Source organism: Pelophylax lessonae (assembly GCF_965119305.1).
Source record: "Pelophylax lessonae genome assembly, chromosome: 10".
Lineage (NCBI taxonomy): Eukaryota > Metazoa > Chordata > Amphibia > Anura > Ranidae > Pelophylax > Pelophylax lessonae.
Genome location: NC_138777.1, coordinates 223455921 through 223480650, shown reverse-complemented (window position 1 = coordinate 223480650; position 24730 = coordinate 223455921).

Here is a 24730-nt window from a genome sequence, read left to right as displayed (position 1 = left end):
AAAAAATATATAAAGCACCCCAACCCTCCATGCTCGCGCGACAAAGCGAACTCATGCGTAAGTTGCACCCATATATGTAAACAGTGTTTAAACCACACATGTGAAGTATCAGTGTGATCATTAGAGCAATATTTTAGCACTAGGCCTCCTCTATTACTCTTAACAGGTAACCTGTAAAAAAAGTTTAAAGCGTCGCCGTAGGAGATTTTTCGGTACAGTCGTTTTTCGCCATTCCATGAGCATCTCCATTTTTTTTAAGCATGACATGTTAGGTATCTATTTACTCAGCGTAACATTATCTTTCATAATAAATAAAAAAAAAAATTGGGCTTACTATTGTGTTTTGTTTTTTTTGTTTTTTTATTAATTTAAATGTGTTTTTTTTTTTATTTTCTATTTTTTTATTGCGTTTGAAAGACTGCTGCGCAAATACTGTGTGAAATAAAATATTGCAAGGATTGTAATTTTATTCTCTAGGGTCTCTGCTAAAAAATATTATATATATATATGTATATACATATATATATATATATATATATACACATATATATATACATATACATATACATATACATATATATATATATATATATATAATGATTGGGGGTTCTACGTAGTTTTCTAGCACAAAATAATAATAAAAAAAAAAGTTTCGGAAAAGGCCCGGTCTTTAAGTGGGTTTACATTTTTGTTCTTGCTCAGAGTTCGGCTTTAATCCCGCCGGCTCGTACTTCTGTTCCCGTTTAAAGACTTTCGCACTTGCGCAGACTTAACGCTCCCCACGCCGACGACGATGATAACAATAACCTCATTCGTTGGATCCAGATGACACGGAAAAACAAAAATAGGTTTGTAAAGCTTCAAAAGGACAATGTAATCATCTGCAGGCTTTTGGCTTAATCGGGATAAACTATACATTCAGGCCTGAAAGACGAGAGTTTAAGCTATCACCCCGACTGAGCTATTTATATATATACAAAAAAAAAAAAGGTATTGGACGGACCACAAAAAACATTTTGGTCAATAGTCTGTTATTCGTCTCCCCCCCAGGACAAAGCGTTTTGGAGACCTTGCTACGAAGCTTTGTTCCTATACATGTTGCCCCCCCTTTCTCAATTCTAATAAAGGAAAGAAAAACAATGCACAGAATTTATCAGTTAAAAATAACACCTCGTACGGCCAAAAAAAAAAATGCCATTGTCGAATGGCGGCGTGCGATCCAAAGCTATTGTTGCTTACATTTTTCACCATGAATAGCGGTACCCGGTGTGTAGAGGGGAGCCGCGTACTGTTCCTTTGGCTTGTCTACACGTAGGTCCATCTGTCAGTGTGGCGGCGTGCCCATCGGCAAGGTGGTTTTATTTTCCTCTGGGCAAAGGTGCCAAACAAAGAGGAATCCGAAAAAAGAAAAAGCCGGATTGTGTTCAAAGGGAGGGGAGTAATTTAAAAAAAAAAAGGAAATGGTTATTATTACAGTTCTGATTTCTATAGAAGGTCTGCAAAGAATCTGCTACATTAAAACGAAGATTGATACTTTGTGGGATTTTTTATTTTTTTTGTATATACTGCACAAAGTGTTTTTTATATATCTATATATATAAATCTATCTATCTATCTATCTATCTATCTATCTATCTATCTATCTATCTATCTATCTATCTATCTATCTATCTATATATATATATATATATATATAGTAATCAGTGAAGGTGAACAGCACTCAGCCGTCAATTAGTGCATAGCAATCAGGCCGTCCCATAGGCCATATATAAACAAAAAAGTCAAAAGGGATTGCTGCACATAAAAACTTTTATTGGAAAAATCCAATCAAACAGACATACAGACATAATACAAACATCAATCAGAACATGTCCATAATTTATATATATATATATATATATATATATATATACAAATAAATAGATAAATAACTAAATAAATAGATAGAATAATAATGAATCAAATAAAAATAAGTAACCAAACCAATAAATAATCAAATAAAATAAACATATATATATATATATATATATATATATATATATATATATATATTTAAGCAAATAAATAAATAGATAAATAACAAAAACAAATAAATAAATAAATAAATAGATAAATAAACAAATTAATAGATACATTTGTAATCAAATAAATACATAGATAGCTAAAAAAAAAAACAAAAAAAAAAACAAATACAGACATACATAAATAAATAAATAATTAAATAAATACATAGATAGATAAATAAATAAACAAATAAATAAATAAAAGCTGCTGTATCAGGCACCCTTTGGTGGCAGTAAATGCATAAAAAATATAAATATAGCTCTAATTACATTTAAGAAAGATAGTGCTTAAATCTATTTATTATTAATATTATATAGTATAATATTATATAATGTAATATTATACTAGAATCAGGCGAGGTTCACATTACTGCCATGCGACTTTGCCACAATTTTCAGTGCAATTATGTAGCGCGCCTTTGATGCGACTTGTAGAAAAAAAAGGACCCCTCTAATGCTCTTATCACTGATATAAGTGAAACGGGTCAGGCTATTTTTTACCCAGCTACCAGTTCCTGTGGCCATCTGGGCACCCACGAAACCACTTACAGATGGTGGTGATGACATCCTATGAAAGCAATGCAGTACCTGTGACAACTATCAGATAAGTACTATTCCTATAGAGACTCTGTTTACACTAGTAGATGCTGATTGCTACAGTATCTCACATAAGTGAGATACACCCCTCCCCTAAGTGAAAATGTCCAAATTGGACCCAATTAGGCTTTTTGCCTTCCCCGGTGTCATGTGACTCGTTAGTGTTACAAGGTCTCAGGTGTGAATGGGGAGCAGGTGTGTTAAATTTGGTGTTATCGCTCTCACTCTCTAATGCTGGTCACTGGAAGTTCAACATGGCACCTCATGGCAAAGAACTCTCTGAGGATCTGAAAAAAAAAGAATTGTTGCTCTACATAAAGATGGCCTAGGCCAGTGTTTCTCAACCCCGGTCCTCAGGGCACACTAACAGGCCAGGTTTGCAAGAAAACGGAAATACATCACAGGTGATATAATTTCCTGCTCAGTGATTGCAGTATTCTAGTCTGCATCTCCCCAAGGTAATACTTAAAATATGGCCTGTTAGTGTGCCCTGAGAGTTGAGAAACACTGGCCTAGGCTATAAGAAGATTGCCAAGACCCTGAAACTGAGCAGCACGGTGGCCAGGACCATACAGCGGTTTAACAGGACAGGTTCCACTCAGAACAGGCCTCGCCATGATCGACCAAAGAAGTTGAGTGCATGTGCTCAGCGTTATATCCAGAGGTTGTCTTTGGGAAATTGACGTATGAGTGCTGCCAGCATTGCTGCAGAGGTTTAAGGGGTGGGGGGTCAGCCTGTCAGTGCTCAGACCATATGCTAAGTCGTCCCAGAAGGAAGCCTCTTCTAAAGATGAAGCACAAGAAAGCCTGCAAGCAGTTTGCTAAAGACAAGCAGACTAAGGACATGGATTACTGGAACCATATCCTGTGGTCTGATGAGACCAAGATAAACTTATTTGGTTCAGATGGTGTCAAGCGTGTGTGGCGGCAACCAGGTATGGAGTACAAAGACAAGTGTGTCTTGTCTACAGTCAAGCATGGTGGTGGGAGTGTCATGGTCTGGGGCTGCATGAGTGCTGCCAGCACTGGGGAGCTACAGTTCATTGAGGGAACCATGAATGCCAACATGTACTGTGACATACTGAAGCAGAGCATGATCCCCTCCCTTCAGAGACTGGGCCGCAGGGCAGTATTTCAACATGATAACGACCCCAAACACACCTCCAAGATGACCACTGCCTTGCTAAAGAAGCTGAGGGTAAAGGTGATGGACTGGCCAAGCATGTCTCCAGATCTAAACCCCATTGAGCATCTGTGGGGCATCCTCAAACGGAAGGTGGAGGAGCGCAAGGTCTCTAACATCCACCAGCTCTGTGATGTCATCATGGAGGAGTGGAAGAGGACTCCAGTGACAACCTGTGAAGCTCCGGTGAACTCCATGCCCAAGAGGGTTAAGGCAGTGCTGGAAAATAATGGTGGCCACACAAAATATTGACACTTTGGGTCCAAATTGGACATTTTCACTAAGGGGTGTACTCACTTTTGTTGCCAGCAGTTTAGACATTAATGGCTGTGTGTTGAGTTATTTTGAGGGGACAGCAAATTTACACTGTTATACAAGCTGTACACTCACTACTTTACATTGTAGCAAAGTGTCATTTCTTCAGTGTTGTCACATGAAAAGATAGAATACAATATTTGCAAAAAGGTGAGGGAGTACTTACTTTTGTGAGATACTGTATATATATATATATATATATATATATATATATATATATATATATATATATATATATAAGTGCAGGTCCAGATCATCATTTAGTGGAGGGGGGATTATGGTGTGGGATTGTTTCTCAGGGGTTGGGCTTGGCCCCTTAGTTCCAGTGAAGGGAATTTTTAAGACGTCAGCATACCAAGAAGACATTTTGGACAATATCATGCTCCCAACTTTGTGGGAACAGTTTGGGGATGGCCCCTTCCTGTTCCAACATTACTGCGCACCAGTGCACAAAGCAAGGTCCGTAAAGACATGGATGAGCGAGTTTGCAGTGGAGGAATTTGACTGGCTGGCCTGCACAGAGTCATGACCTCAACCCCTTTGGGTTCAATTAGAGCGAAGACTGCGAGCCAGGCCTTCTCTTCAACATCAGTGCCTGACCTCACAAATGCGCTTCTGGAAGAATGGTCAAACATTTCCATAGACACACTCCTAAACCTTGGGGACAGCCTTCCCAGAAGAGTTGAAGCTGTTATAGCTGCAAAGGGTGGGCCAACTCAATATTGAACCCTACGGACTAAGACTGGGATGCCATTAACATTGATGTGCGTGTAAAGTCAAGTGTCCCAATACTTTTGGTAATATAGTGTATGTCTCCTTTGTCTCTGATCTCTGTAGGCACTTTGGAATTATTTTCCTAGGTGTGTATGAATGTCAGCTTTCTTCTATGATCTGCATATAGATATTTGCATTTTCCTCTGATTTGTGTATAGGCCTCTGCTTTCCACACTGATCTGTGGGCGTCTACTATCTTACCTGCTCTGTTTATGGGCTGCTGCCTATAAGCTTCAATGGGCAGCCGAGGTTTCTGTGTGGAGAGCACGCTCCCAATACAGTGACTGGGCTGTCAAAGACAGCTCCTGGTCTGTAGTTATGATCGTGAACTGGTAGGACTGACTCCCAATCATGTGACCACTGTGACAGCCAATCACAGTGCAGAAACATTCACAGATCCAGAGCTCCGTTCAAAACTCGCCCCTTTTATACATGGGCAATCTGGGCATCGGCCACTACAGTCCATCTCCACATGGTAAGTCAGACCTCCACATAGATAGTGAGCAAGCAAGGAGCTGTGAAACGCGTCAAGGATATGGAGTAGAGTCAATATGGAGTCAACATATTGACTATTAAATAATATGTTAAGCAGTGCAGGGTACGGCAGACCTCATATAAGGATAGTGAGCAAGCCAGGAGTGATGAAACGCGTCAAGGATGTAGAGTGGAGACATTGTTGTATGCAGTCAACTCATTGACTATTAAATAATGCTTTAGGAGAAGCTCAGCGCAGCACAGTGGTCACCTGGGGGGGGGGGGTGAAGGTCTGCCTGTCCATGTAGCCACTGTGATTGGCTCTGCTTAGCTCCTCTTACCATATTATTTAATAGCCAATAAGTTGACTGCATACAACAATGTCTCCACTTGAGAGCCAACCTTCCCTGATGCGTTTCACCACTCCTGGCTTGCTCACAAGGATAGCTAACAAGCCAGGAGTGGTGAAACGTGTCAAGGATATCGAGTGTAGACATTGTTGTATGCAGTCAGCCTATTGACTATTAAATAATATGGTAAGCAGTGCATGCTAAGGCAGACCTCCACAAGGATAGTGAGCAAGCCAGGAGTGGTGAAACGCGTCAAGGATAAGGAGTGGAGACAGTGTATGCAATCAACTTATTGACTATTAATAACTTCTGGACCGGAAGGATTTCCCCCCTTATTGACCAGGCCATTTTTTTTGCAATCGGCACTGCGATTGGCACCAGCGCCACCAGCTGGGTCCAACACTAGGTGGGGCTGTGACCTTTGACCTCTGAGACCACCCCTCCTGACCTTCGACCTTTGGGTGGGTCCATGACCCACTTCCTTAATCCAAACCCTCTCCTGTGTATGTACCGGCAATAACCCTATCCATAGAGCTTTCTTTTGGTGGTATTTGATCACCAGTGCGATTTTTATTTTTTGCGCTATAAACAAAAAAAGAGCGACAATTCTGAAAAAAAAAAAAAACAATAATTTTCGCTTTCTGCTATATAACATTCCCAATATAAAAAAAAAATGTAAAAAATCTAAATTTTTCATCATTTTAGGCCAATTTGTATTCTGCTATATATTTTTGGTTAAAAAAAAAAATCACAATAAGCTTATTTTGATTGGTTTGCGCAAAAGTTATCGCGTCTACAAACTAGGGGAAAGATTTATTTCATTTTTATTTACTTTTTTTACTAGTAATGGCGGCGATCTGCGATTTTTAGCGGGACTGCGACAATGCGGCAGACAGATCGGACCCCTAACTGACATTTTGGGGGGGGGGGGACCAGTGACATTACTACAGTAGTCAGTGTTAAAAATATGCACTGTTACTGTAATAATGACACTGGCCGGGAAGGGGTTAACCCAGGGGCAATAAAGCGTTAAGTGTGAGCCTAGGTGGTGTTTTCTAACTGTGGGGGGAGGGGCTTGTGGAATCAACACAGAGACCTGTGATCCTATATGGGAGGATCGCAGGCGCTCTGTATGGATTCCAGAGAGAACAACGGTCTGCTGTGTTTACAACAGCAGACCGCCGTTCTCTCTCCATGGGGAGCGTTTGCGGGTGCCAGGCGTCAATCGCGGCCGCCGGGCCCCATGAATCAGCTTCCCCGCCCCCAGGATCACTCCCGCAGATTGGCGTACAGTTACTGCGATTCGCGCAGCCGAGCCAGCCTGCCGCAGCATATATGCGGCGGGCGGTCGGTAAGCAGTTTAATAATGTGGTAAGCAGTACATGGTAAGGCAGACCTCCATAAGGATAGCGAGCAAGCCAGGATCGGTGAAACGCGTCAAGGATGTCAAGTGGGGACATTGGTGTATGCAGTCAACTCATTGACTATTAAATAATGATTTAGGAGGAGCTAAGCAGAGCCAATCACAGTGGTCACCTTGGGGAGGGGGGGGTGGTTAGGTCTGCCTGAACATGTGACCACTGTGATTGGCTCTGATTAGCTCCTCTTACCTTATTATTTAATAGACAATAAATTGACTGCATAAACCAATGTCTCCACTCGAGAACCAACCTTCTCTGATGCATTTCACCACTCCTGGCTTGCTCACAAGGATAGTGAGCAAGCCAGGAGTGGTGAAACGCGTCAAGGAAGGTCGGTTCTCGAGTGGAGACATTGGTGTATGCAGTAAACTTATTGATTATTAAATAACAAGGGGATTGATTATTAAATAACAAGCAGAGCAAATCACAGTGGTCACATGATCAGGAAGGACAACCCTCCCGTTGTAATATCTCAGTTAAAGGGATGCTGGGGCTGGGGGGGGGGGGGTAAAGTGTAAGGGGAACTCCTCCAATAGGGGTAAATATTAAAGGGAGAGCTATATAAGGTTAAAGGTTCACATTTCTGTGATGCACGCAAAATCATACGTTCCCACAATGCACAAAGGTGCATCCCATTTTTAGGGGCGTGGCAGCACCATTAATTCTTAATGGCATCCCAACGCACCTTGCTAATGTATGTGCAAAAACTGTGCTCCAAAATGCATGGTAGCAAAGTACAGAGCATTTTGGTGTGGTGTGGTTTTAAGAAAAAAGTGTTCTTGTGCTTCTTTTGTGCGATTTTCACGCGGAGGGGAGCCCATTGAAATGAATGGCTGCCCTAAATTCAATGCGCAAAAACACATGCGCACCGTTGCGCCTGCATAGGTGTGAACGGAGCCTAAGGCAGGAATTTCCTTCATTTTGGAGATTTTCTTTTTAACCACTTGAAGAAGGTTTTCCTCCCTTCATGACCAGGCCTTTTTTTTTTTTTTGCGATACGGCACTGCATTACTTCAATTTGCAATTGCGCAGTCGTGCAGCGCTGTACCCCAAAAAAAAATTTATATCATTTTTTTTGCCACAAATAGAGCTTTCTTTTGGCGGTATTTGATCACCTCTGCATTTTTTACTTTTTTCGTTATAGACAAAAAACACAGACAATTTTGGAAAAAAAAAAAAACATTATTTTTTACTTTCTGCTATAAAACATATCCAATACAAAAATGTAAAAAAAAAAAAAAAAAAAAATCGATGTACCCCAAATAAAATTTATGTAATTTTTGCCACAAATAGAGCTTTTTTTTCGGTGGTATTTGATCACCTCTGCGTTTTTTACTTTTTTCGTTATAGACAAAAAACTCTGAAAATTTTGAAAAAAAAAAATAAAAACATTATTTTTTACTTTCTGCTATAAAACATATCCAATACAAAAATGTAAAAAAAAAAAAAAAAATCGAATTTCTTGATCAATTTTAGCCAATATGTATTCTGCCACATGTTTTTGGTAAAAAAAAAATCCTAATAAGCGTATATTGTTTAGTTTGCGCAAAAGTTATTGCGTCTCCGATCTATGGGGTATGTACTGGAATTTCTATTTATTTTTCTTTATACTAGTAATGGCGGCGATCGGCGACTTATAGCGGGACTGCAATATTGCGATGGACAATCTGACACTGGCTGACACTTTGTGGGGACCAGAGACACAAATACAGTGATCAGTGGTAAAAAAAATATGCACTGTCACTGTGCTAATGATATTGGCTGGGAAGGGGTTAAAGTGTGAACTGTGTGCCTAGCCAGTGTTTATGTGTTAACTGTGGGCTGCTCAGGGAAGAGATGGATTTTATTCTTTGCTTTGCAGGGACAGAAAATCCATTCCTTCCCCCCTGTCATAAAAGAGCTCTGCCTTGTTTACATAGGCAGAGCTCTGTTCTGTGTCTCTGCCTGACGATCCGCGGATACCAGCGGACATCCATTGCCCGGTGCCTGCAGAGCAGCTTATGCTGTAGTAGAGTCAACACAGCATAAGCAGCCCACTGGCGGTGCGTGGGAGTGCAGGATCCCCTATATACAGTGGGTACGGAAAGTATTCAGACCCCCTTAAATTTTTCACTCTTTGTTATATTGCAGCCATTTGCTAAAATCATTTAAGTTCATTCTTCTTCCTCATGAATGTACACATAGCACCCCATACTGACAGAAAAACACAGAATTGTTGACATTGTTGCAGATTTATTAAAAAAGAAAAACTGAAATATCACATGGTCCTAAGTATTCAGACCCTTTGCTGTGACACTCATATATTTAACTCATGTGCTTTCCATTTCTTCTGATCATCCTTTAGATGGTTCTACACCTTCATTTGAGTCCAGCTGTGTTTGATTATACTGAATGGACTTGATTAGGAAAGCCACACACCTGTCTATATAAGACCTTCCAGATCACAATGCATGTCAGAGCAAAGGAGAATCATGAGGTCAAATGAACTGCCTGAAGAGCTCAGAGACAGAATTGTGGCAAGGCACAGATCTGGCCAAGGTTACAAAAAGATTTCTGCTGCACTTAAGGTTCCTAAGAGCACAGTGGCCTCCATAATCCTCAAATGGAAGACGTTTGGGACGACCAGAACCCTTCCTAGAGCTGGCCGCCCGGCCAAACTGAGTTATCGGGGGAGAAGAGTTTTGGTGAGAGAGGTAAAGAAGAACCCAAAGATCACTGTGGCTGAGCTCCAGAGATGCAGTCAGGAGATGGGAGAAAGTTGTAGAAAGTCAACCATCACTGCAGCCCTCCACCAGTCGGGGCTTTATGGCAGAGTGGCCCGATGGAAGCCTCTCCTCAGTGTAAGACACATGAAAGCCCGCATGGAGTTTGCTAAAAAACACCTGAAGGAAGGACTCCAAGATGGTGAGAAATAAGATTCTCTGGTCTGATGAGACCAAAATAGAACTTTTTGGCCTTAATTCTAAGCGGTATGTGTGGAGAAAACCAGGCACTGCTCATCACCTGTCCAATACAGTCCCAACAGTGAAGCATGGTGGTGGCAGCATCATGCCGTGGGGTTGTTTTTCAGCTGCAGGGACAGGACGACTGGTTGCAATCGAGGGAAAGATGAATGCGGCCAAGTACAGGGATATCCTGGACAAAAACCTTCTCCAGAGTGCTCTGGACCTCAGACTGGGCCGAAGGTTTACCTTCCAACAAGACAATGACCCTAAGCACACAGCTAAAATAACGAAGGAGTGGCTTCACAACAACTCTGTGACTGTTCTTGAATGGCCCAGCCAGAGCCCTGACTTAAACCCAATTGAGCATCTCTGGAGAGACCTAAAAATGGCTGTCCACCAACGTTTACCATCCAACCTGACAGAACTGGAGAGGATCTGCAAGGAGGAATGGCAGAGGATCCCCAAATCCAGGTGTGAAAGACTTGTTGCATCTTTCCCAAAAAGACTCCTGGCTGTATTAGATCAAAAGGGGGCTTCTACTAAATACTGAGCAAAGGGTCTGAATACTTAGGACCATGTGATATTTCAGTTTTTCTTTTTTAATAAATCTGCAACAATGTCAACAATTCTGTGTTTTTCTGTCAGTATGGGGTGCTATGTGTACATTCATGAGGAAGAAGAATGAACCTAAATGATTTTAGCAAATGGCTGCAATATAACAAAGAGTGGAAAATTTAAGGGGGTCTGAATACTTTCCGTACCCACTGTATACAGTATATATACATGATTCTGCACAGAATGGCCGCCATGTAGGGGGGGGGGCTTAAGTAGTTAATTTCCTGTTATGTCTTTGGAACTGGAAGTGAAGGGAAATTTCCCCAATGGTACGTGGACATAAACTGTCAGGGGTTCTAAACCTTCCCTACTCTATCCAAAAGAAGAAAACAGGTTTTGGCTATACATATACTTTAATGGGGTCTATTTATACTTTTTTTTCAAAAAAAGTATTAAAAATGAAAAACTACTGGCACAGTCCATTTCCCTACTGACACCACCCTCTGCCCCAATGACGCGTCCTCTTACCTACCAACATTGTCCATTGCCCTACTGACTGACACCATCCATTGTACTACTGACACCAACCTCTGTTCTACTGACACAGTCCTCTGCTCTACTGACACCCTCCACTGCTCTACTGACACCGTCCTCTGCTCTACTGACACCCTCCACTGCCCTACTGACACCATCCACTGCTCTACTGACACCGTCCTCTGCTCTACTGACACCATCAACTGCGCTACTGACACTGTCCACTGCTCTACTGACACCGTCAACTGCGCTACTGACACTGTCCACTGCTCTACTGACACCGTCCTCTGCTCTACTGACACCATCAACTGCGCTACTGACACTGTCCACTGCTCTACTGACACCGTCCTCTGCTCTACTGACACCCTCCACTGCTCTACTGACACCGTCCACTGCCCTACTGACACCGTCCACTGTTCTACTGACACCGTCCACTGCTCTACTGACACCATCAACTGCGCTACTGACACTGTGCACTGCTCTACTGACACCGTCCTCTGCTCTACTGACACCCTCCACTGCTCTACTGACACTGTCCACTGCCCTACTGACACCATCCATTGTACTACTGACACCAACCTCTGCTCTACTGACACCATCCACTGCTCTACTGACACCATCCACTGCTCTACTGACACCGTCCTCTGCTCTACTGACACCCTCCACTGCTCTACTGACACTGTCCACTGCCCTACTGACACCATCCATTGTACTACTGACACCAACCTCTGTTCTACTGACACCGTCCACTGCTCTACTGACACCATCAACTGCGCTACTGACACTGTCCACTGCTCTACTGACACTGTCCTCTGCTCTACTGACACCCTCCACTGCTCTACTGACACCGTCCACTGCCCTACTGACACCGTCCACTGTTCTACTGACACCGTCCACTGCTCTACTGACACCATCAACTGCGCTACTGACACTGTCCACTGCTCTACTGACACCGTCCACTGCCCTACTGACACCGTCCACTGTTCTACTGACACCGTCCACTGCTCTACTGACACCATCAACTGCGCTACTGACACTGTCCACTGCTCTACTGACACCGTCCTCTGCTCTACTGACACCCTCCACTGCTCTACTGACACCGTCCACTGCCCTACTGACACCGTCCACTGTTCTACTGACACCGTCCACTGCTCTACTGACACCATCAACTGCGCTACTGACACTGTCCACTGCTCTACTGACACCGTCCTCTGCTCTACTGACACCCTCCACTGCTCTACTGACACTGTCCACTGCCCTACTGACACCATCCATTGTACTACTGACACCAACCTCTGCTCTTCTGACACCATCCACTGCTCTACTGACATCATCCACTGCCCTACTGACACCATCCATTGTACTACTGATACCATCCACTGCTCTACTGACACCATCCACTGTCCTACTGACAAGATCCACTGCTCACTGACACCATCCACTGCTCTACTGACACCATCCACTGCCCTACTGACACCATCCATTGTACTACTGACCCCAACCTCTGCCATACTGACACCATCCACTGCCCTACTGACACCATCCACTGCCCTACTGACACCGTCCACTGCTCTACTGACACCATCCACTGCCCTACTGACACCGTCCACTGCTCTACTGACACCATCCACTGCTTTACTGACACCATCCACTGCCCTACTGACACCATCCATTGTACTACTGACACCAACCTCTGCTCAACTGACACCGTCTACTGCTCTACTGACACCATCCACTGCTCTACTGACACCATCCACTGCCTTACTGACACCGTCCACTGTCCTACTGACACCGTTCATGTTTCATTACATTTTTTAAATGTTTGTTTACATTTATGAGTGTGTGTGTTGGTGTGTGTATGTATATATATATATACACGCATGTGTGTTTGAGCTTTGGGTGCACACCCTAATGCAATAGAATGTGCACACCTATGATGCTTTCATAGGTGTGCGCAGCCTATTGCATTAGGGTGTGCACCCCAAAGTTTAAATACACATGAATGTGTTTGCCTACATGTATATGGACCCGGTACATTACTCTCCCTGCTGGCAAAGTGAAATAGAAGTATGTGGCACTTCTCTTATGGCAGAGCAGGTCCGAGGGAGATCTTTCCCATCTCCTCACTGGCAAACAGAGTGATAATGCTAATGTGCCCTAGGTGATTAGGTTGTGCCCAGGCACACCCGGCACACCCTGTGCGCACGCCTATGGATGCTTTCTTTGGTGACATATTCCTAAATGTTTCTAGAGCTTATATAAAGTAATCCATATTATACAAGGGGGGTAATTTACTAATACTGGAGAGTGCAAAACCTGGTGCAGATCTGCATAGTAACCAATCAGCTTCCAGAGTTTTTTTGTCAAAGCTTAATTTAACAAGCTGAAGTTAGAAGCTGATTGGCTACCATGCAGAACTGCACCACATTTTGCACTTTTTGATTTTAGTAAATCTCCACTATTATCCAGTGCTTTGAGGGGTAACTTACTAAAACTGGAGAATGCAAAATCTGGTGCAGGTCTGCATGGAAACCAATCAGCTTCCAAGTTTTATTGTCAAAGCTTAATTAAAGCGGAGTTCCAGCCTCACACAATCACCTGTCCAACGGTCCAGCGATGCGGCCGCCCGAAGCCTCGCTCTTCTCCCTCTCTGCTCTGCGGCGCCGGCATGACTGGTGTGGGCACCCGGCTGTGACAGTTTGTGGCTTCACAACCGGGTACGCACTGCGCATGCGCGAGTTGTGCGCTACGTGCCGTGATTGGCTGGCAATCTTCTGGGACCTCTGACATGTCCCAGAAGATTGCAGGGAGGGAGGGAGAGAGGAGAACTTCCGCTCAGGGCGCTCCGAGTGGAAGTGGGAGTGGGTACCTGTCAAAACTAGGTACCCGCTCCCCCCCCCCCCCCCATGTGGCATGTCAGGGGGTTAGAACCACCTAAAGCGGTTGTACAATTGAACAAGATGAAGTTAGAAGCTGACTGGCTACTGTGCAGAACTGCACCACATTTTGCACTCTCCAATTTTAGTAAATCTCCACCATTATCCAGTACTTTGAGGGTTACAGCATCTAAAGAGGACCTGTCATGCAATGTCCTCAAAAGCAGTCAGTAGCACTCTGTCATTACATGCAGAATCGCTGACAACACTGGACCCTCTATCATTCCCAGAAACCTAGGTAGGCTTTAAAACGGCTGAACCTATCAATCCCTATTACTGTCTTCCCCCCTCCATCGGAAATTTAAACACCCGTGAAAAAGCCTCTTCGCTGACAAGCGCAAGAATCATAATTTGCACTAATAGGGCTCTCAATTAACATGCAATTAAGTAATTACTTCTATCAGTGACTTAATTTAATAATTTAAGACAGGTCACGGATTTGGATTCCTAAAAACGGCACGGCGTTTACATTTTTTTTTTTTGGTTCCGGCCCGAAAAATATCCCGCCGCCTCCAAAGCCTCCACTGCATCACCATTATATTTGCAAACAAAATGTTCTTCAACGGGAAAAAAAAAATAAAAAAAATAAAGTAAATAAAAATAATTTTACAAGCTGCACCAAGGCTATTAGCGGACGGCGATGACTAACAAAAACAGCTGCACGTTTTTAAAGGGCGGTCGCTGAGATGATGTTTTAAAGATAGCTTTTTAATATTGTTTGCGTTATAAAGAGATAGAAGCTCGCTGACTTATTCGGCGGAATAACCGTGAACTTAAATGAACTGCGTGAGCTTCACTTACCCCGTAATACGTTTTGCAGCTGCTAAAATATAGCATTTTTTTTTTCCCTTTTTAAAAGCTGTTTATTACAGATCAAAAATATTAAGGGAAAAAAAAAAATATATATTGGCATTGAGACTCTACCATATGTCCGTTTGACCTCGGACACATAAACCTGTTGTTTAATCCGCAGAAAGGATTAAAGCTTTGTTTTTTGGTATTTTTTTTTTTTTTTAGTAAGGTTCTTTTATATGGAGATGCTTGCTCTCTGTGCAGATTTGTATTTAATAACATAAACAGCCGAAAAAAAATCCCTCATTTTAATTTCATTGCGCCAAATGTATAGTTTTTAATTTTTTTTTTTTTTCCCCTCCGCATGTCTACAAGCATACATTAATGTTAATTTCATCAATCTCTTTTGTATTGTGTTAATGTCACAATCTGCTGCTGATTCTTGCCAAGTTTCTTAACTGTCATGTTAATTCGGAGACCTATCTGGCGCTCTTTGACATTTCAGGACAGAACATGGCAGTAAAAATAGATTAAAAACAGCTTAGATGTATTATAAAATCCAGAACTTTGCAGATGGTGGCATTAGATCTGCGGAATATAAAAAAAAAAAAAATAATATATAAAAACGGCAGCTTGGTACAATATCATAACACAGTAGCCCATTGATTTTCCGAGCAAATATCTCAACGGTAATAAAATCATTGCTCTTTCAGCAAAGCGACAACGATTTCTGCATAGGAGTGAAAGATATCTGGCTGGTCTTAAAGGACCAGTTCAAGCCAGAAAAAATAAAAAAAAAGTTATCACGTATCAAAAATGCAAAGAAATGTGTTTTATCGGTGTTGGTTTGACATTCTTATCCAAATCCTTGTAGGTATCTGCAAAGCTATTATTCATACTCTGTCGAACCAGACGGGATAATAGGTTAGCACAGCAAGCGGTTGACAAATCCTATTACACATCCACCAATAGATTCACTCAGATAAAACAAGGGTGAATCCAGCAATCGTTGCCTTATTGGATTCCCTAAGTATCAATGATCTACACCATGGGTGTCCAACCTGTGGCCCTCCAGCTGTTGCAGAACTACAAGCCCCATCATGCCTCTGCCATTGGGAGTCATGTTTGCAACTGTCAGCCTCGCAATGCCTCATGGGACTTGAAGTTCCGCAACAGGCGGAGGGCCAGAGGGCCGGAGGGCCGCAGGTTGGACACCCATGATCTACACCAGGCTTGTCCAACCTGTGGCCTGGGGGCCACATGCGGCCCGGAACCTCAGGCAATGCGGCCCACTGCCCCCTGCCAATTTTTTTTTTTGCTGGGGAAGAAGGAAGTCGGGTCGGGGGCATTGCCACAGTGGCTTCCAACTAACGTAGGCAGAGGCTGCCTTGGAGAGGAGGGGAGGGGAGGGGGGGGGGATGTGAGCATGTGCAGTGTTTCTGACTCCTACCACCATGACCACTTCAAATCACTGAAGTGGTCACGGTGGTTAAAGTGTTCCTTTAATACCTCTCAGAAGAAGTAAACCTCCGTATACTGATTCCATTTCATTTCATCATCCTCTAGTTGTGTTAAATCAGTGTGGGGGGTGCGGCCGCGCGGGAAGGGCGCGGTGGCATTTTATTACTTATATACCGTAAGTATAGTATATATTTTATATGCGGCCCGAGAAAATTTCTCTACACTAAATGTGGCCCAGAGAAGCCAAAAGGTTGGACACCCATGATCTACACCAATGGAAGCTACATGAGGCAGAAGCATAACTAGAACTTTCAAGGCCCTGGTGCAAGAAACCATGAAGGGCCAGGGCCCTTTCTGTCTGTCCCAGGGCCCTTCCTTCTGGTTCCGGGGTCCTTCCACCCCAAGCCCAGGGCCCTTCCCACTGATCCCAGGGCCCTATACTCCTGTTGCAGGGCCCTTTTTGTTACAGTCCCGCAGAGGGACCCTTTCACATGCTCCAAAGTAATGACACAATTGATGTAAGGATAACAATCGTTTATTGAGACTAAAGAATGTAAAAAATCAACGCAAGGCATTTTAGGGGGAATTGCCTGCCTCGTCCTCATGGCTATTGGTACGTGTAAATGGAGATGGGTGAGCTCAATGGAGGTGTCAGGATGCTGTCCGCCGTAAAGGCTCACGAAGACCTGGCATTCCTGCAAGTACTAGATGGCCACAGGAATGGGTGCAGTGGATGTGCAAGGATGTGCAATTTAATTTTAAATTGGCACCAAATAGCCTCTATAAGGGACTTCAAAACATTTCCATGGGCATGGAAGGATGCCCTTAATTTCCATGGATGAAGGTGCCCTTAATACCCTCTATAATATACAGCCGTATTCACTAGATCTCTCTATAAGGGAGTTAACTGCCTCCAGGGATTGCTGGTCGATCTTCTCCAATGTGCTTGTTCCTGTGAACCTTGTATCTGTGGATTTCCCGTTATGGACTCAGCAAACTCTTGGACCTGTCTTCTGCCTGCCTCCTGGTTTGACCCCAGCTTGCTTAATGGACTTGCTTATTCTGCTCTCCTGTGCGTGACTCTTGCTTACTCTCCCGACCACGCTTGTCTATGTCCATACCTGGTGCCTAACCTTGGCTCTGAACCAGTTACTCTTCTGACTTTCGCCAGAGACCTGCTATTTACTATGGGCATCACCTGTCTATAGTCACTGCTTCAGTGCCTCGTCTGACTACTTGGATGTGTCATCTGACAGCACTCCAGTTGTAACATCCTCACAAGTAGTTTCAGCAGGTGACCCTTGCTTCTTTGAGCCTGACACCTTCTGTTCTCACCTTCAGAGGTGCCTGGAGCTTAGCCATGAGAGAAGCTCTCTCACCATTTGGCCTCCAACTAGGTACATGATAGGAGATACCTTAGTATGTTCTACAAGCAGATTTTGGCTAGAATGAAACAGAGGCAGTGGATACAGCAGTTCCCCCAAAATTTTTGGGGTTTATTTGTACATTCTTTACTCTTAATAAACAATTGTTATCCTTTCATCAAGTGTGGCATTACTCTGGACATCGGGGCGCTCCTCTCTCTCCATTTAAATATCTTTTCTACTGAAATGACATCACGGTCATACCAGTGAGGTAGCAGCCTCAGCTTTTAAAAAGAGTCAAACACCACCATTCATCCGCAGAACCACCTAATACAGTCCAGTTCATATATATTGGGACATCGACACAATTCTAATCTTTTTTGCTCTATACACCACCACAATGGATTTGAAATGAAACAAACAAGATATGCTTTAACTGCAGACTTTTAGCTTTAATTTGAGGGTATTTACATCCAAATCAGGTGAAAGGTGTAGGAATTACAACAGTTTGTATATGTGCCTCCCACTTTTTAAGGGACCAAAAGTAATGGGACAATTGGCTGCTCAGCTGTTCCCCCGGCCAGGTGTGTGTTATTCCCTCATTATCCCATTTACAAGGCGCAGATAAAAGGTCCAGAGTTAATTTCAAGTGTGCTATTTGCATTTGGAATATGTTGCCGTCAACTCTCAATATGAGATCCAAAGAGCTGTCACTATCAGTGAAGCAAGCCATCATTAGGCTGAAAAAACAAAACAAAGCGATCAGAGAGATAGCAAAAACTTTAGGTGTGGCCAAATCAACTGTTTGGAACATCCTTAAAAAGAAAGAACGCACCGGTGAGCTCAGCAACACCAAAAGACCCGGAAGACCACGGAAAACAACTGTGGACCGAAGAATTCTTTCCCTGGTGAAGAAAACACCCTTCACAACAGTTGGCCAGATCAAGAACACTCTCCAGGAGGTAGGTGTATGTGTGTCAAAGTCAACAATCAAGAGAAGACTTCACCAGAGTGAATACAGAGGGTTCACCACAAGATGTAAACCATTGGTGAGCCTCAAAAACAGGAAGGCCAGATTAGAGTTTGCCAAACAACATCTAAAAAAGCCTTCACAGTTCTGGAACAACATCCTATGGACAGATGAGACCAAGATAAACTTGTACCAGAGTGATGGGAAGAGAAGAGTATGGAGAAGGAAAGGAACTGCTCATGATCCAAAGCATACCACCTCATCAGTGAAGCATGGTGGTGGTAGTGTCATGGCGTGGGCATGTATGGCTGCCAATGGAACTGGTTCTCTTGTATTTATTGATGATGTGACTGCTGACAAAAGCAGCAGGATGAATTCTGAAGTGTTTCGGGCAATATTATCTGCTCATATTCAGCCAAATGCTTCAGAACTCAGTGGACGGCGCTTCACAGTGCAGATGGACAATGACCCGAAGCATACTGCAAAAGCAACCAAAGAGTTTTTTTAAGGGAAAGAAGTGGAATGTTATGCAATGGCCAAGTCAATCAGCTGACCTGAATCCAATTGAGCATGCATTTCACTTGCTGAAGACAAAACTGAAGGGAAAATGCCCCAAGAACAAGCAGGAACTGAAGACAGTTGCAGTAAATGCCTGGCAGAGCATGACCCGGGATGAAATCCAGTGTCTGGTGATGTCTATGCATTCCAGACTTCAGGCTGTAATTGACTGCAAAGGATTTGCAACCAAGTATTAAAAAGTGAAAGTTCGATTTATGATTGTTAATCTGTCCCATTACTTTTGGTCCCTTAAAAAGTGGGAGGCACATATACAAACTGTTGTAATTCCTACACTGTTCACCTGATTTGGATATAAATACCCTCAAATTAAAGCTGAAAGTCTGCAGTTAAAGCACATCTTCTTTGTTTCATTTCAAATACATTGTAGTGGTATATAGAGCCAAAAAGATTAGAATTGTGTCAATGTCCCAATATTTATGGACCTGACTGTACATGCCAAGAACAGCTCAACTGGTCCAGTACGGTTTCTAGTTTAAACCAATTATTTCATATCCCTCCTGGTGACCTAAGTATCCTAGGACAAGGTAATGAAAAAAAAAAAAGGCACTGGGTTTAGAGTGTGACTTAGATACAGGTACATAGTAGTCTTCATCAAATGGATCTTGGCTGCTCAGAAAACACAAAGTGGTGGGATAGTCGTGCAGAGGTAGGACACACCCAACTTAAAAAGTTGATGTGAACAAAAGAAATTGAGTACCAGACAATGACAGGGAAGTCAAAACCAGTAGACAAGGCCTACCTTCCAAGGCCTACCTAGGCAAGAATGGCATAGCCCAAGCTGCCTCCTGGAAAACCTAGGTGGACAGAAGAATCCAAGACCCAAATGATCAGTTCAAAAGTCCTTTGCTCTAGACAGCGAAGTCACAATCAGTGGAAAGACAGTAGCCAATGTGTATCAGGGGCCAAGGAATCCCTCTTCAAAAGGGCCTGAGTTTTGTTTCTAGAGTTCAAATGTGGTCTTTAATGAAACCTCCTGGACAGATAGCTCAACCAACAACATGGGCAGATATGTAGAGCTTAATGGCTAACCTAAGCAACCAAACCTGAGCCCCAATGAAGGGGGATTCCTTGGTCCCCAAAAACATGTTGTCTACTGTCTTTCCACTGGCTGTGACTTCACCGTCAAAGACAAAGGACTTTTGAACTGATCATTTGGTGCTTGGTTTCTTCTGTTCATGTAGGTATCCCAGGGTGTAGCTAGGACTATGCCATTCTTGCCTAGGTGGGAAATGAAGGAAGCTGCAGTAAAAAGAAAAAATATATATATTTGGGAAAAAAAAAACATTAATAATAAAATTTTGTGGTAAAGTGATGTAAAGGAGCAGAGGTATGAACCACATTGCACCAAGAAGTAAAGAAGGGTGAAGGCCCACTTTAAGGGAATCCATGCTTACTTCAGGATCAAACAGATATAGGCTTTTGGAACCTGAATACTATAATTGCGTGGGCTTACTTACCTTAGGACATGTGCAATTCGTTTAGTTACAAATTTGTTTTTGGTCAAAATTCGGCAAAATTCATTCATTCAGGAGCATCTGAATGAATTAAAGACTCTCTTGATGAATACATACGAAAATCAATTGTTAGAAAGAACAAAAATCTGAAAGAACAAAAATCCAAAAGAACGAAAATCTGAAAGAACCAAAACGATTCACCCTTCGGGTTTAACAAATCGATTACATTTGGATAATTTAATTTTCTTCCAACTATTTGTTATTGCTGAATATAAAGAAATAATTGATAAATGCATTTGTATTTGTATTTCTTTTCGATATATTCGTATTCATTCAATTTTCAGGTGGGCAGTGTTAGTATGTTATCTCAGGCCAATGAGCTTGTCCTTTAAGGCTCGTACATACTTGACAAAAATCGGACGAAATATCCTCCGATTTCTCTCTCTCATGCTCAGAGGTCATAAACGTTTTTAGTTGACAGTGCATAATGTTCACGAAATTTCTCGTCCGATTTTTTTATTTTTTTTGGGACATTTGTTCCTAGACTTCCGGGTCATCAGCAACTTCAGATCATGCGCGGTCTTTCGTATCTGATTTTTCGCAGGCGTACAGCATCAGAGATGTATAAAGTACTAGAGACCCACAATTGAGTAAAAGTATAAGTGCTCTATCAAAAAAGTGACTTGAGTAGAAGTTGAAGTGCTCTTTAAGCACCAAACTTAAGTAGAAGTACTAAAGTATTCAACATTTTTTGTACTTAAGTAGGGTTGAGCGAACACCTAGATGTCCGTGTTCGACGGGTTCGGCCGAACTTTAAAAAAAAGTCCGGGTCCGTGTCCCGGACTTTTACCGAACTTTTCCCGGACACCGAACCCCATTGAAGTCAATGGGGACCCGAACTTTAAGGCACTAAAATGGCTCTAAAACACCAAAGGAAAGGGCTAGAGTGCTGCAAATGGCAGCAAAACGTAATTAAGAGCATGGCAAGTGCTCTGCAAACAAATGTGGATAGGGAAATAACTTAAAACAACAAAAAAAAAACAGAAAAATAAAACAATGTTCTTCTTCATCTCTGAAGGACGAGGCCCATATGGAGTAGGAGGGAGGTTGAGGTGGTGGTGGATGTGGCGGTGACATAGGCGTGCGCACAGGGTGTGCTGGGTGTGCCTGGGCACACCCTAATCACCTAGGGCACATAGCATTGCCAGTGAGGAGATGGGAAAGATCTCCCTGGGACCTGCTCTGCTCTATTTCTCCTTGCCTACAGGTACATGGCCCCGATACATTACTCTCCCTGCTGGCAAACACATGCATGTGTATTTCAACTTTGGGGTGCACACCTTAATGCAATAGGCTGCGCACACCTATGGGCGGTGTAGGTGGAAGCGGCGGTGGAGGAGGACCAGGGCCGGATTAACAGCATCATGGGCTTGGTGCTGAGGATTTTGAAGGGCCTTAAGGGCCGTGCCTTGCCATGCACCCAGAGGAGGAAGGGTGCAGCCATGCATGCCTAATTCAACATGGGATGCTGTCTCTGAAGCCCATAAACACATCCATGCATCGCCAACTGTCCCTCCTTGTCCGGCCTTCACGCTGTGTGGGGAGGTTCTGAGGGTGCTGCCTGGGGAAGCGAGCATAGAAGCCAGACTTCTGTGTTTACAAGTGACAGAAGAGCGGTAACAGTGAATATGGCCAACCCGGGGCCTATATAAAAGGTAGGGGCCTGGAGCTGCAGCTCCAATAGCCCCTACATTAATCTGGCCCTGAGGAGGAGGACGAGGTAGCCAACACTGCTTCTTTTCAAAAATTTTAAATGAGGGTACACCCCAAAAGAGTGAGAAAGAGCAAAAATGGAACAATGGGTGGGTAAGGTCGGTATCCATTGCTATTCTGCATAAGGTACGGAAAAGTCCCGTGGGATCCATGCCTGGTTCATTTTAATGAACGTGAGCTTGTCCACATTGTCTCTGGACAGGCGGCTTCGCTTGTCTGTTATAACGCCCCCAGCCGTGCTAAATACCCGTTCAGATAATACACTGGCTGCAGGGCACGCCAGCACCTCCAAGGCGTAAAGGGCAAGCTCAGGCCATGTGCCCAATTTGGAGACCCAGAAGTTGAAGGGGGCAGACCCGTCATTCACTACATGTAGGCGTGTGCACACATACTGCTCCACCATGTTGGTAAAATGCTGCCTCCTGCTAAGACGTTCCATCTGAGCTGCTGGTGCTGCTGTTTGTTGTGGCGTGCTGACAAAGCTTTTCCACATTTCGGCCATGCTAACCCTGCCTTCTGAGGTGCTGGCGGTGCCCTGGTTGCGTTGGCGACCTCCTCCTCCTCCTCCTCTGCCTTGTGCTTCCACTGTGGCCCCGCTGTCAGATGGGAATGCCAGCAGCATGGCGTCTACCAGCGTGCGCTTGTACTCGCGCATCTTGCGATCGCGCTCCAGTGAGTGAATTAAGGACGGTACGTTGTCCTTGTAACGGGGATCCAGCAGCGTGGCCACCCAGTAATCAGCACAAGTTAGAATGTGGGCAACTCGGCGGTCGTTGTGGAGACACTGCAGCATGTAATCGCTCATGTGTGCCAGGCTGCCCAGAGGCGACGAAAGGCTGTCCTCTGTGGGAGGTGTATCGTCCGTGTCCTCTGTATCCCCCCAGCCACGCACCAGTGATGGCCATGAGCTGGCCTGGGTGCCACCCTGCTGTGAACATGGTTCCATCTCCTCCTCCAGCTCCTCCTCCTCCTCATCCTCCTCATCCTCCAGAACTGTGCCCCTGCTGGACAATTGCGTCCCTGGCGTTTGCGTGTGCAGGAACCCACCCTCGGAGCCCCTTGCGAATGACTGCCCTGAAAGCCTTGGAAATGTTACCTCTTCATCCTCCTCCTCCTCCTCATCCTGTGCCACATCCTCTTCCATCATCGCCCGAATTGTTTTTTCAAGGAGGCATAGAAGTGGGATAGTTAAGCTGAGAACGGCGTCATTGCCACTGGCCATGTTGGTGGAGTACTCAAAACAGCGCAACAAGGCACACAGGTCTCGCATGGAGGCCCAGTTATTGGTGGTGAAGTGGTGCTGTTCCGCAGAGCGACTCACGCGTGCGTGCTGCAGCTGAAACTCCACTATGGCCTGCTGCTGCTCGCACAGTCTTTCCAGCATGTGCAAGGTGGAGTTCCACCTTGTGGGCACGTCACATATGAGGCGGTGAGCGGGAAGGCCGAAGTTACGCTGCAGCGCTGCCAGGCGAGCAGCAGCAGGGTGAGAACGCCGAAAGTGCGCACAAACGGCCCGCACTTTCTGCAGCAGCTCTGACATATCGGGGTAGTTTTTAAGGAACCTCTGCACCACCAAATTCAGCACATGCGCCAGGCAAGGGATGTGCGTCAAACCGGCTAGGCCCAGAGCTGCTATGAGATTTCGCCCGTTATCACACACCACCAGGCCGGGCTTGAGGCTCGCTGGCAGCAACCACTCATTTGTCTGCTGTTCCATGCTCCTCCACAACTCCTGCGCGGTGTGTGGTTTGTCCCCCAAACAGGCAAGTTGTAAAACTGCCTGCTGTCGTTTACCCCTGGCCGTGCTGAAGTTGGTGGTGAAGGTGTTACGCTGTCCGGATGAGGAGGCGGTAGAGGATGAGGAAGCGGAGTAGGAGGAGTTACGAACAGGAGGCAAACTGAAGCGCCCTGCAATCCTCGGTGGTGGAAGGACATGCGCCAAATTGCTATCCGCCTCAGGCCCATCCGCCACTGCATTTACCCAGTGTGCCGTTAGGGAGATATAACGCCCCTGACCGTGCTTACTGGTCCACGTATCCGTAGTTAGGTGGACCTTGGCACAGATGGCGTTGCGCAGTGCACACCTGATATTTTCCCCCACTTGGTTGTGCAGGGAAGGGATGGCTTGCCTGGAAAAGTAGTGGCGGCTGGGCACGACGTACTGTGGGACAGCCACCGACATAAGGTTTT